At 50.9% G+C, this 13,104-nt stretch overlaps 1 protein-coding gene across 1 annotated transcript in view; it reads left to right on the forward strand.

Moving 5' to 3' along the window:
* LOC147717662 (E3 ubiquitin-protein ligase TRIM39-like) overlaps positions 1–13,104 on the forward strand; it is a 112,148-nt gene that overhangs the window by 1,082 nt on the left and 97,962 nt on the right. The window lies entirely within an intron of this gene.

A 13,104-nucleotide genomic window follows, 5' to 3' on the forward strand; every position in this document is an offset into this window, starting at 1 on the left:
ATAGTGCAAGTAAACACTCAAGAGGGTATCCAGGCACTGTGCCTTCGTGGTTGACTTCAATCTCCACTGGGGCGTACTGCAAGACTCCTCTGCGAACTCTCTGGCCTCTCTACAAACGATCTTATCCAACACTGCATTGAACCAACCCACTCTTAAGGGCGCAATCCTGGACCTTGTTATTTCTAAAGCAGGCATGCTTTCTACCACTACCCCAATCCATGTAGATTGGTCTGACCACCACCTCATCCCATTCTCTCTTCAACTCTCACACTCTATAACTCTTGCCCAACCCAAGAGGGCCATCTCCAGGTTCCGGGATGCCAAAAATATTGATGTTGGTCCCCTCTGTGAATCAGCTTTGCTATCACTTCCAAGGCTAGACCCGAACATAGCTGTTGATGATCTCACCTCCCAATGCCTCACAGTTCTTGCAGCTGAAATTAATAACGTCGCTCCACTCAAAAGCAAAAGGATAAGGCCCACTCCCTCAGCACCTTGGTTCAACAAATCCCTTTATGAGGAAAGGAAGCAGCTAAGATTCCTGGAGAAGCAATAGAGGCAAGTGCCCTCTACAGACAATTTAGCCATGCTTCGCACAGCAAGATCCAAGTACCACAAGCATATCTTCCTTGAGAAAGCGGCGCACTTCAAAACCCTCCTTGACTCCGCCAAAAATAGACCCAAAAAACTATTCGATCTCATCAAGATTACGAGCTGCTCTCCCCCATCCTCCGAGGTGGAGGATTCTACTAAGAGAGCAGCGGATTTCGCTATTTTCTTCGATGAAAAAGTGAAATCACTTGTGGATCAGGTCGCTCATCCTACACCTCCAGAGGAGCGCAAATCCTTAGCCATTTGGCAGAGCTTTGACCCCATATCTGAAGATGCCCTTCTCAAGTGCATACGCGAAACAAAGCCCTCCAACCATTCTCTTGACCCTATCCCCAGTGCCATTGCCTTTGACTTCTATACCCATTCCCTTTCCTATTGGACCACTCTGATCAACCTCTCCCTCTGGCAAGGCTCCCTTCCTGTCTCCTTCAAAATTGGGCAGGTCACCCCTCTGCTTAAAAAGCCCACTGCTGATGCGAAGGACCTCAACAACTTCCGCCCCATCACTAACCTTCTCTTTCTTGCGAAGATCACAGAAAGATGTGTAGCAAAACAACTCTCTCGTCATATCAAGGACAATGATCTTCTTGACAATTGTCAGTCCGTCTTCATCCAAAACTGCAGCACTGAAACAGCCCTACTGCAAGTGGTTGATGACGCGCTGAGGATACTCGATTCGGGGGGATCCTGTCTTCTAATTCTCCTTGACCTTTCTGCAGCCTTTGACACTGTCAATCACAACACCCTCCTCAATATCCTTCAACAGAGAATGGGCATGGAGGGCACTGTGCTTAAATGGTTTGCATCCTTCCTCTCTGACAGATCCCAAATGATCAAAATAGCGATAAGTCTTCCTTCTCCTATGGCGGTAGGTTAGGGTGTTCCTCAAGGCTCTATACTTGCACCCACATTGTTCAATCTCTACTTAGAACCACTGGGAAACCTCCTAAACAAATCCGGGATTCACTATCATCTCTATGCAGACGACACTCAACTCTACCTCAAGGTTGCCTCCACTCATGATCTCTCCATCCTAAGCTCTACTCGGAACTCCATCCAAAACTGGATGTCAACTCAACAACTGATTCTGAATCCCTCCAAAACTGAATTCCTCCTCACTCTCTCCTCCCCCGGTTCAATCATGGATGGATCAGATGAATCTACTAAACAATAAACCCATCATTGTCGACAGCGCAAAATCCCTTGGTGTCATTCTAGACAAAAAACTCATTCTAACTACTCACATCAATTCTATTGCAAAATCTGCTCGTTACCAACTGCGCCTTCTTTGGGGAATCCAACACTTCTTCCCGGAGCAGAACCTGATAACCCTGGTGCAATCGCTGGTCCTCTCCAGACTAGACTACTGCAATTCTCTTCTTACTGGCCTCCCCAAATCTCACCTGTCCCCACTTAAGTCTGTTTTCCATTCAGCAGCTCACTTCATTTATGGGGCCAAAAGAAGCGATCACATCACACCGAGATTATCCACCCTCCGCTGGCTTCCCTTCGAGGCTAGAGCTATCTACAAGACCGCTTGTATCACCCACAAAGCCTTGCACTCCTCCTCTCCTCGCTACCTGGCGAATAAACTGAAACTCTCTGGAGGCTCTAGACCTTCACGCAATGCGGAGAATCTACTGCTTGAACCTCCCACTTTCAAGAAGGAGAGAACAATGGCCCAATCCTTTTCAGGCAACGCAGTGAGAATCTGGAACTCCTTTCCGCCTCAGCTCCAGACCACCGCCTCCTCCCAGGCCTTCAAAAGGGACCTCAAAGTTCTCCTCCTCCAGAGACACCTCCAAAAGTAATTCACGTCCTCGTGTTATTTGGAGGAAGACTTCCCACTACTGATAAATTCTACTTTCCATGACTGTGGAAGTGCCTTCCCAGTGTATTCCTGGGGTTGGAGGGCCTGCCTTTTTGCAGTATTTTCCATGTACATGTGTTTGGTGTTTGGTGCCCTTTTGTAACATGCACACACCACTTTGCCCTTGTAACACACGGTTTGCTACCTCTCACATGTTTTTACCTTTGATACTTGCACAAGTGCCACCTTCGCCTACGTAACGCTTGTTCTTGTGCAGGAGTTATTATATACTTATTGCAGTATTATACCTCAAATTACTCTGTTTTCTCTTGTAACTGCACACTTGTCACTTTTTCCTCTTGTGCACTTTTTACTACCTCATGTTTTTGGTTGCTCACAATTTTTACTACCTCATGTATTTTGTTTGCTCACAATTGTCACTATTACCTCTACAACCTCATGTATTTTTGGTTATTCACAATTTTTACTACCTCATGTATTTTGTTTGCTCACAATTGTCACTTTTACCTTATGTAACGTAACGTATGCTTTTGTAATCTGTTCTTTTGTAATGTTTCTCATTATGTTTCATTTCTGTTCCTTTTGTGAAGCGCTCTGACACCTTCGGGTAAAGTCTGCGCTATATAAAAATGCATAAATAAAAATCAGCCGGAGAACCAGGCCTTGTGTCCCTTCCTGATGCAAATCAACAAGGTTTAAGTTCGGAGGTGGAGGGGAAGGGCGTTCCAGGATTTGGCAGCGAGGTGGGAGAAGGAATGTCCTCTGGTGTGCAATGGCAAATTCGTGGAATCTGTGCGAGGGCTAGATGAGCGGAGGTTCTTGGGAGTTAGGAGGAAATTCAGGAAGTGGTTCATGAGGGCGGATCCTTGGTCTTGGAGGTCTTTGTAGGTGTGGGTCAGAAGGTTGAATTGGCATTTTTTCTAGATGGGAAGTCAGTGGAGGTCTTTCAGGTGCTGGGTGATGAGTCCTTTTTTGGGCAAATTAAAGATCAGCCTGGCTACTATGTTCTTGATTGTCTGCAGTCTTTCCATGAGTTTGGTGGTGGTGCCTTTATAAAGCGCATTGCCATAGTCCAGTCTGCTGGTGATGAGGGCCTGTGTCACAAATTTCCTGGTGTTGATGGGGAACCACTTGAAGACTTTGCAAGCATGCAGAGTGTTTGGAAGCAGGCGGAGGAGACGGCGATGACCAGATGTTTCATAGAGAGACTGCTGTCCAGGAGGATGCTGAGGTGGCTCCCTTGGACGTTCGGCATGGGGGTATTTCCGAATTCCAATGGCCACCAGGAGTCATTCCAGAGGGAGGTGTGTTTGCCACAGATCAGTACTTCAGTTTTGTCCATGTTGAGTTTCAGGCAGTTGTTCTTCATCCAGGCGGAGACGTTCTTCATACAGTTTTGGAAGTTGGTCTTCATCGTAGTGGGGTCTGCTGAGAGCGAGAGGACGAGCTGGGTGTCATCAGCATATGAGACGATGTTGATGTCATGGGTTATGACAATGTCTGCGAGAGGTGTCATGTAGATATTGACGAAGGTTGGACTGAGGGATGAGCCTTGCAGGACATTGCAGATGGCGCGCTTGGGTTGAGAGGTGAAGGGAGGGAAACTGATTCTCTGGTGCGCCCCATGAGAAAGGATGGCATCCATCCAAGCGTGTTGTCTGTGATTCCAATAAGGTGCAGTCGATCAATGAGAGTGTGGTGGGAGACGGTGTCAAAGGCTGCTGAGAGGTCGACCAGGATCAGGGTAGCTGATTATCCTCTGTCGACTAGGGTGCGGATGTCATCTTGTGCGGTAATCAGTGGTGCCTCTATGTTGCAATTGGCTATGAATTCTGATTGGGAAGGGTCCAGCAGGTTGTTTCTCTCCAGGTGAGTTGGAAGTTGGTGGCCTTCTCCAGGGTTTGGTGAAAAATGAGCAGTGAGATGGGACAGTAGTTCTGGAGCTCACTGCGGTCTGCAGCAGAGGTGCAACTGGAACCAAATTTTGGAGGTGGAGGCTAAGCAGTTTTTTTCGGGGGAGATGATTCTTGCTTCAATAGGCAGAGTGGAGATGCAGGGGCTCTAAAAAGGGGTAAAAAAACAAAGCCTAATTAACAAGCAAATGGTATTTTAAAGACCTGTGAAGTACTCGGGTGCGGCTGTGTGTGTGCTCGGGAAGCTGTCTCAGCCCGGACTGCCACACACGACGGGGGGTGGGGAGGGTCTGAAGCCCTTGAGCTCTATGGGCCTTGCGCGCCTGGCCTGCGGAGGGTTTTTTGAGGAGGGGTCTGACCTCCTGCGTGTTTCCAGGTGTCAAGAAAGGTGACTGTGGGGGGCATGGCTAACCGCCGATGGGAATGGCCGCTCGGTAGCTCCGCTCCGGAGCGCCACTCCCAAATTATCCTGTTAATCATGTGTCCCGCTGGCCCGATCTGCGCGCCGATGCTGTCCAGTGGTGTCTGGCGACGTGGCAGCCGAGTTTGGTGCTGACCGGTGGATTTACTTGGTGTGAGCTCCGCGGGCCGTGTCCTTTCCGGTGCTCCCGCCGAAGGTAGTGCTGCAGGAGTGCATTACACGAGGCCGCGGATGTGGCTTGCCCCTCTGGAGCCTGGGACGACAGACGGAGGGTACCGGGCGCGCAACGCTCCTTCTAGGGACCGGTGAGTGAGGCAGATAACCTCTCCGTGGCCCCCAGAGTGACGGGGGCCGAGTGACGGCTGCGGCGGCCCCCGCAGTGAAGACACGGGCCGGCAGATATCGGAGCAAGTACGTGGTGCAGTAGACAGCTCGCGGCCACGAGTAATGAGCCAGAGGGGGCTTGTGGCTGATTGATTGGCGATTTTTGCTGCCTCGTACCCACCATGTGCCCAGTGTAAATAACATGCGGTCCTCAGGCTGACAGAGAGGTCCCGGATTTGGCGCCCTTTACTGGCTTGTCCTTGCTGGCCCACTGAGGCCTGGAGAGAACGTCTGGTGGGACCTGGGTGGCCTGGAAAACTCTTGATCTCCTACGTGGTGGGAGAGTGTGACACCGGAGGGCAGTGAGGGCGTAGACCTTCTGTGACTACGCACGTGCGGAAGTGATATAGACTTGTGGACACCCGGGACTCCTGACCCCGTTCATCATCGATCGGATCCACGGGTGGTGCGGTGGTAGACTTGACAGAGAGGGTGCCCTGATTGCCGTGGAGGAAAAGACCTAACCCTGCCCCGGTCGCCTATTGTGACGAGCCTGGTGTGGGTGGGCTCCATCAGAACTATAAGGGCGCTGTAAGTCCTGCTATATACACCTCGGTAGGGGTGCTCCGTGCGAAATCTGACAGGCCGAGTGGCTGACTCCACTGCAGGGGGCGGGGAGTAGCGGCCGCGCCCCCACACCGGGTGGGGACACTGAGACACGGATCATGGCGTCCGACCGCAACAGGATGACGACCCAGACCAAGCTGGAGAAATTTGCTTGGCAGAAACAACAGAATGAGGACCGAGGAGAGACAGCGGCCCGAGCGGTTTGACGGAACCCACGTACAAGGATCTCCTCGAGGCAATAATGGCGATAAAGACATCTCTCGAGGTGAGGATTGACACGGTGGCCACAGATGTGGGACTGATCCGGGAAGGCATGAAGAAAATGACGGAGCGAGTGGGCACAGTAGAGAGCACCACAAAGGAGCTGATCAATGACACCACCCTTCTCAAGTGACCGAATTACGCTCCTCCCACAAAGCTATGGCCCTACAGTTGGACGACTATGAAGGCAGAATGCGGCAAAACAACGCCTGCATTCTAGGTGTTCTGGAACGCGCAGAAGGGCTGGCAGCGGACCTTTCCGTTGAGGAACTGGTCCTTTAACATCTACAACTCCGAGGACTCTCTACATGCTTTTCGATTGAAAGAGCCCACTGTGTGCGGCATGGCCCTAAATAGGAAAGGGTATCGCATGGTAGCACACTCTGGTTTCACAACGGTCCCATCATGATTCAGCCATGGGCACTGAAGATTCCCCACATCAGGGAAAATTTACGGAAATAAACAGACTATTATTTTGAGGAGAACACAGGTTCTGTTGAGTCGGCAATTACACTATGGGGTGCATATGGTGCAGTGATTAAGGGGAGGGCGCTGTCTATGATGGTGGGTCATAGGGCCAAGCGCCACCGGAGGGTGATTGAATTGGAAACTGAGATTCTAAACCTTGAGCGCGCCAACTCCAGGGGCCCTGATCCGGATCCTCAGCACCGTCTAAATATAAAGAGATAGGATTATAGGCAACTGCTCCTGGAGGATGCCAATAGGCGTATCCTGGCCACCCATCACTGAGTATACGAACAGGGCGAACGTGCTGGTAAACTATTGGCGTGGCTCGAACGGAAGGAGCAGTCAGCAAGATGGGTACGTACAATTAAAGAGCCTGACGACGTTTTGATTACCGACCCCAGGGGTATTGCTGATTCTTTTGCAACCCACTACGAAAGAGTGTACAGGATTACACAAAACTCACAAGCCCCGATGGCAGAGCTCCTCGCTACTGTCGAGGTAACATGTATCTCCCAACAGGATAGGGAGACTTTAGACGTTGACATCTCTGTTGACGAAATCCAGAAAGCAATTTGACATTCACGCGGGTAAGGCAATGGGCCCTAGTGGGCTTCCTATTGAACTGCTCAAACCCATGGCTCTGAAGCTAGAGCCCCATTTGCTAAACTTATATAACGAAAGCTATGAGATTGGCATCCTCCCGGCTGATATCCGCGCTGCCACTATCATGGTTATCCACAAACCCGGTGAACCGGCGGATGAGTGCATATAGTATCAACCCATATCGCTGATTACAGTGGAAGCCAAAATTCTGGCCAAACTGTTGGCTAATCGTCTGCTTCCTTATCTCACCGACCTGGTTCACCTGGACCAGTCAGGGTTCATGCCGGGTCGAAATATGGCACAAAACTTGCACCGAGTTCATGGTGCTCTGGGCCGGGTAGATACGCTGGAGGAAGAAGGGATCCTGCTTGCGCTCAACGCAAAAATGGCATTCAACACCGTGGCATGGGAATATTTATTTGCGGTTCTGACCCGCATAGGGATCGGACCCAAGTTGCTTGGATGGATTAGACTACTATACACGCAACCCATGGCACACGTCTCGGTGAACAATCATCGCTCCACTTTCTTTCCCCTTTGTCGTGGCATGAGGCAAGGATGCCTGATATCGCCGCTCCTTTTTGCCTTAGTACTTGAACCTCTGGCGATTTGGATTAGGGGGGACCCGGGCATCAGAGGCATTAAGTGGACGAATGATCATGAAGACCATATATCATTATATGCGGATAATATTCTGCTCTCTTGCCCCACCAGCGCACTCACTCCACCGCGTACTTCATATTTTCCATATATTTGGGGCGCACTCTGGATACCAGATAAACTGGTCCAAATCCCAGATGTATTCTCTCTGGGGAGACCCCCCGCAAAGTCCTCGAGGATATAACAATCCGGTGGCATCCCGTGGTTTTCGATACCTTGGCATTTTTATAACAACGGACGCAGCACTATTTTATTAACAGAATTTGTTGGGACCGCTACAGAGGTTTAAGACAGATGTCACCCGTTGGAAGACACTCCCCCTCGCTCTTCTGGGACGTGCTTCTCTATTCAAGATGCTCGCCCTACAACGCTTGCTTTATGCCTTGCAAAATACTCCCACTCCGGTTCCTAACTCCTACTTTTTACAGATCGAAGCAGCAGTAAGAGACTTACTTTGGGATAACAGACCACCCCAGATAGCCATAAATAAACTCACAATGGAATGGTACGATGAGGTATTGGGCTGCCAGACATGCCCTGTACTATCAGGCTTCGCAGCCGACTGCCATCAATAAATGGGTGTTTGGGCCACATGACGATCCCAGCTACCGCACCGACCATTGGCTAATGGGGAAGGGAGGCTACAGTAGAGCATTGTACACAAACCACAGAAAATTACGCCTCACAGGCCCCACGGCCCATACAGTGGAAGTGTGGCATGGTGTCTAGCGGCGGATGGGTTGGTGGGGTCGCCTTATGAAGGCGACCCCTCTGTGGGAACCTGACATCTTGGGAAGATTCAGTGCCTGTGCGGGGTTTGATAAATGGGACATGATCTGGATCTCCACTGTGGGTAATGGGCAAGAAGGCTCGTTTGCGGACCTCCAACTCAAATATCAACTAGCACAGTCGAAGTACTTCCGTTATCTTCCGATCAGCCATGCCATTGACTCTGCCCTACCTAGGAATACCCCCCTCCCGGACTCCTCTCCTTTCGAGGATAGACTAATGCTGGACCCAATGGACTGCAAAGCCATTTCCATCATCAGGACATTTAGTTAAATGCCTTATCGTTTTAAGCCTTTAATGCCTAGGGAAGGGGGAGAAAAAGGCATACATACATTTTATTTTAGGACATATACATAAAAATTGCTTATTTAACGGGTGACTGAGTGAGGGGTGAGCCTAATTTAGGGTTTGAAAATTGTGATGAACCGTGCACTCCTTGTCTAAAAATAAAACAAGCGTGAGTCGGTAGGATGGGTAGAGATGGTTACTCAGTTCTACCTCTGTACCGGAATGGAGCGAGCGAGTGGTGAACCAAGGACAAGGTTAGGCTGGTGCACTCCTGTTGATGGAAGGTGAAGGCGCAAGTTCATCAAAAGCCGGTAGTGTAGTAGCCGACTAGTCGAGTGGTGACAAGTTAAAGTAACAAGCATTGGAAATGCAATAGGTCTCGCAGTAGGAAAGTTTGAGCTATAGGTGTTAATTATTTTTTTGTTTTTTATTTATGTGTTGTTTTTTCTAAATAGCTAAATTAATAGCTTTCTTCTTTACAAAGCCAATAGTTATAATTTTTCTAAATGTGACACCTCTAGCATTTGTAAAGCAACATGTTTTGTATTAACGGGACTTATATGTGACTTATATGTATTGATATAAAAAAAATCAATGGCTTTAAAAAACAATAATTAATACGTAAATAAAATGGATTTTATTTTATATTGCCAATAGCTTAAAGTGTATTAAATATATTTAGTGAAGATGCTGTGGTTGCGCTGAGTGAGGGTGAGGGGTTGAGGGTGAGGGTGAGTGAGGGGTTGAGGGTGAGTGAGGGTGAGGGGTTGAGGGTGAGTGAGGGTGAGGGGTTGAGGGTGAGGGTGAGGGGTTGAGGGTGAGTGAGGGAGGGGGTGAGGGGTTGAGGGTGAGTGAGGGTGGGTGAGGGGTTGAGGGTGAGTGAGGGGTTGAGGGTGAGTGAGGGTTAGTGAGGGTGAGGTGTTGAGTGAGGGTGAGGCGTTGAGGGTGAGTGAGAGTGAGTGAGGGGTTGAGGGTGAGTGAGGGTGAGGGGTTGAGGGTGGGTGAGGGTGAGTGAGGGTGAGGGGTTGAGGGTGAGGGTGGGTGAGGGTGAGGGGTTGAGGGTGAGGGGTTGAGGGTGAGGGGTTGAGGGTGAGGGGTTGAGGGTGAGTGAGGGTGAGGGTGAGGGGTTGAGGGTGGGTGAGGGTGAGTGAGGGTGAGGGGTTGAGGGTGGGTGAGGGTGAGTGAGGATGAGTGAGGGTGAGGATGAGTGAGGGTGAGGGTGGGTGAGGGGTTGAGGGTGAGGGGTTGAGGTTGAGGGTGAGGGGTTGAGGGTGAGGGTGGGTGAGGGGTTGAGGGTGAGTGAGGGTGAGTGAGGGTGAGTGAGGGTGAGGGTGAGTGAGGGTGAGGCTGAGGGGTTGAGGGTGAGTGAGGGTGAGGCTGGGGGGTTGAGGGTGAGTGAGGGGTTGAGGGTGAGGGGTTGAGGGTGAGTGAGGGTGAGGGGTTGAGGGTGAGTGAGGGGTTGAGGGTGAGTGAGGGGTTGAGGGTGAGGGTGAGGGTGAGTGAGGGTGAGGGTGAGTGAGGGTGAGGTTGAGGGTGAGGGTGAGGGGTTGAGGGTGAGTGAGGGTTAGTGAGGGTGAGGTGTTGAGGGTGAGTGAGGGGTTGAGGGTGAGTGAGGGTGAGGGGTTGAGGGTGAGGGTGAGTGAGTGAGGGTGAGGGGTTGAGGGTGAGGGTGAGTGAGGGTGAGTGAGGGTGAGGGGTTGAGGGTGAGTGAGGGTGAGGGGTTGAGAGTGAGGGGTTGAGGGTGAGTGAGGGTGAGGGGTTGAGGTTGAGTGAGGGTGAGGGGTTGAGGGTGAGTGAGGGTGAGGGTGAGGGGTTGAGGGTGAGGCTGAGGGGTTGAGGGTGAGGGTGAGGGGTTGAGGGTGAGGGGTTGAGGGTGAGTGAGGGTGAGGGGTTGAGGGTGAGGGGTTGAGGGTGAGTGAGGGTGAGGGGTTGAGGGTGAGTGAGGGTGAGGGGTTGAGGGTGAGTGAGGGTTGAGGGTGAGGGTGAGTGAGGGTGAGAGAGTGAGGGTGAGGCTGAGGGGTTGAGGGTGAGTGAGAGTGAGGGTGAGGCTGAGGGGTTGAGGGTGAGTGAGGGTGAGGCTGAGGGGTTGAGGGTGAGTGAGGGGTTGAGGGTGAGGGGTTGAGGGTGAGTGAGGGTGAGGGTGAGGGGTTGAGGGAGACTAGAGCAAAGAAGCGGGGTGGGGCTACAGGCAGCATAGTTAAGGACTACAGCGCCCGGCAAGCCGTTCGTATCTGTGACGTGGTTACGTCATCCAGACTGTAACTGCGTAGTCAATAAGAGACGGCAATGGGAAGTAAACTAACTGAATGTCCGTCACTCGAAAAAAACGGATACGCTACTGTAGTATGGCGGAAGAAGCGGAACATAATGGCCATATTGAAATGTTTACGTGTTTCGCTATTTTAAAAAAGCGATACACTCAGAAATAAGTAAAAAAAGATGATTCTGTACATACAAGATTAGAAAAAGAACAAATACATACTTTGAACGAACAGAGTATTGAGGGACGAAGCAAAACCGTACTGCTTTTAAGAAAATGAAAACAACGAAATCCCAAATTGTTTCACTGTTGTCAAGGCGTTTGAAAATGGAAGTTAGAAGGACCCTGGGTAATTATCCGCAGTATCAAAACTAAAAGTTAAGGCAGCAGAGGCTGTTGCTGGAGACGGGTCTAGATCGAAAGCAAAACAAGACGAAGAGAGCGAGAGTGAGCTGGCCATGGAAACGCCTCCCCTCCCTGCTGTTTGTTTCAACAGAAAGAGGAGAGGAAGCAGCGCTGCTTGCCAGCTCAGCCGCCCATAGGCAACAAGACGGAGGGAAGAGAGGGCAGGGGGGAGGAGAAATGCGACACGGCGGGAAGGGGAGGGGGCGGAGCGGGTAAAATAAACAAGACGGAGGGAAGAGAGGGGAGGGGGGAGGAGAAATGCGACACGGCGGGAAGGGGAGGGGGCGGAGCGGGTAAAATAAACAAGACGGAGGGAAGAGAGGGGAGGGGGGAGGAGAAATGCGACACGGCGGGAAGGGGAGGGGGCGGAGCGGGTAAAACAAGACGGACGTGCACGCGCTTTTAAGCTCCATGCGCATTGAGCTTAAAAGTCACGGGCACTGCAAGGAATCGCCACGATTCCTTGCAGTGTGGATAAAGAGTGGATAAGCCCCCATAGTCTCGCTTGCTCGATGCGCATGCGCATCGACAGGCGAGACCTAAAAATGAGGGCAAAATCGTTGAAAAAGGCGAGAGTGAATTTCAGGCGCAGAGTGGCGTTTCCAGAGCCGGTAGTGCTAGCCGCTAACTGACACTGGTGCCAAAGTGGTAACTTACCGTGAGGACGCGAAGGTCAGGGCGAGTGGGGGGGTGCATGGCGCAATGGCAGAAGCTAAAGCAGGGGCTCACCGGGAAGGTATACCCGGGAAGTGCGAAGAGCATCGGGCACGATGGTCGCCTAGTGGAGGCGAGTCAACCCTGTAATGGAACAAGGGGAAGAGTTAAGGACGGAGCGGCCATCTCAAGGGTGGCGGGTTAAAGCAGGGGCGGGAGGACTCTTACCACAATCGGGCGTGATTCAGTCAACCGCGTTACATATAGTGTAATTTCCGCGGTACCAGGAGCTAACCTGTAGGGAAAAACGGGTTGTTAGGTCATTGATAGACGAGGGGGAGACCGTACTCCAAAGGCAGGTAAACTTACTGGGTCAGTCGGTAATTGAGTCTGCTTCCTGGCTTCCTCGTGGGGAATGCCGGGGAGAGGATAAAAAACAGTAGGCGCTACTGATTGGGCAGTGATTACGAAGGAATTGTGTCGGGGCATAGAAATAGACAAGGGTACTCAGCGTGGCGGCCATATTGGAGTGCTAAAGTGAGATGAGGTGAAGTGCTAAAGTGCAGGTGAACCGTGCACGGCGCAGTGAACAATAATTGACAATTAATAAAGCGCTGACAACTTGGCAGATAGAAACATACATAGAACTACATTATATACATCTGAGAAGCCCAAATTTGGAGGCTGTAGTTTAGCAAGGAGTAAGGACCTAGATCAAGGCAGTCCAGTCCTCTTGGAGGTTGAGTCCAGAGTTAAGGCTGTCCGTTTTTAGTATCCATTTAAGCTCTTCTTTGTTGAGCATCCGCGTCAGGTCACCACCTATTGGTGGTATGATGACTTGGCTGATTACAGTCCAACGTATTTCGTTTTCTGTGTGCCCTTTGTTGGAAAAATGTTCGACCAAGGGAGCATTAGTTGTGCCACAGCGAATCCTGCTCCGGTGTTGAGATATTCGTAGCTTAATTTTCTCTTTGGTCTGGCCGACGTA

The sequence above is a fragment of the Lissotriton vulgaris genome, chromosome 5, assembly GCF_964263255.1.
Source record: "Lissotriton vulgaris chromosome 5, aLisVul1.2, whole genome shotgun sequence".
NCBI lineage: Eukaryota > Metazoa > Chordata > Amphibia > Caudata > Salamandridae > Lissotriton > Lissotriton vulgaris.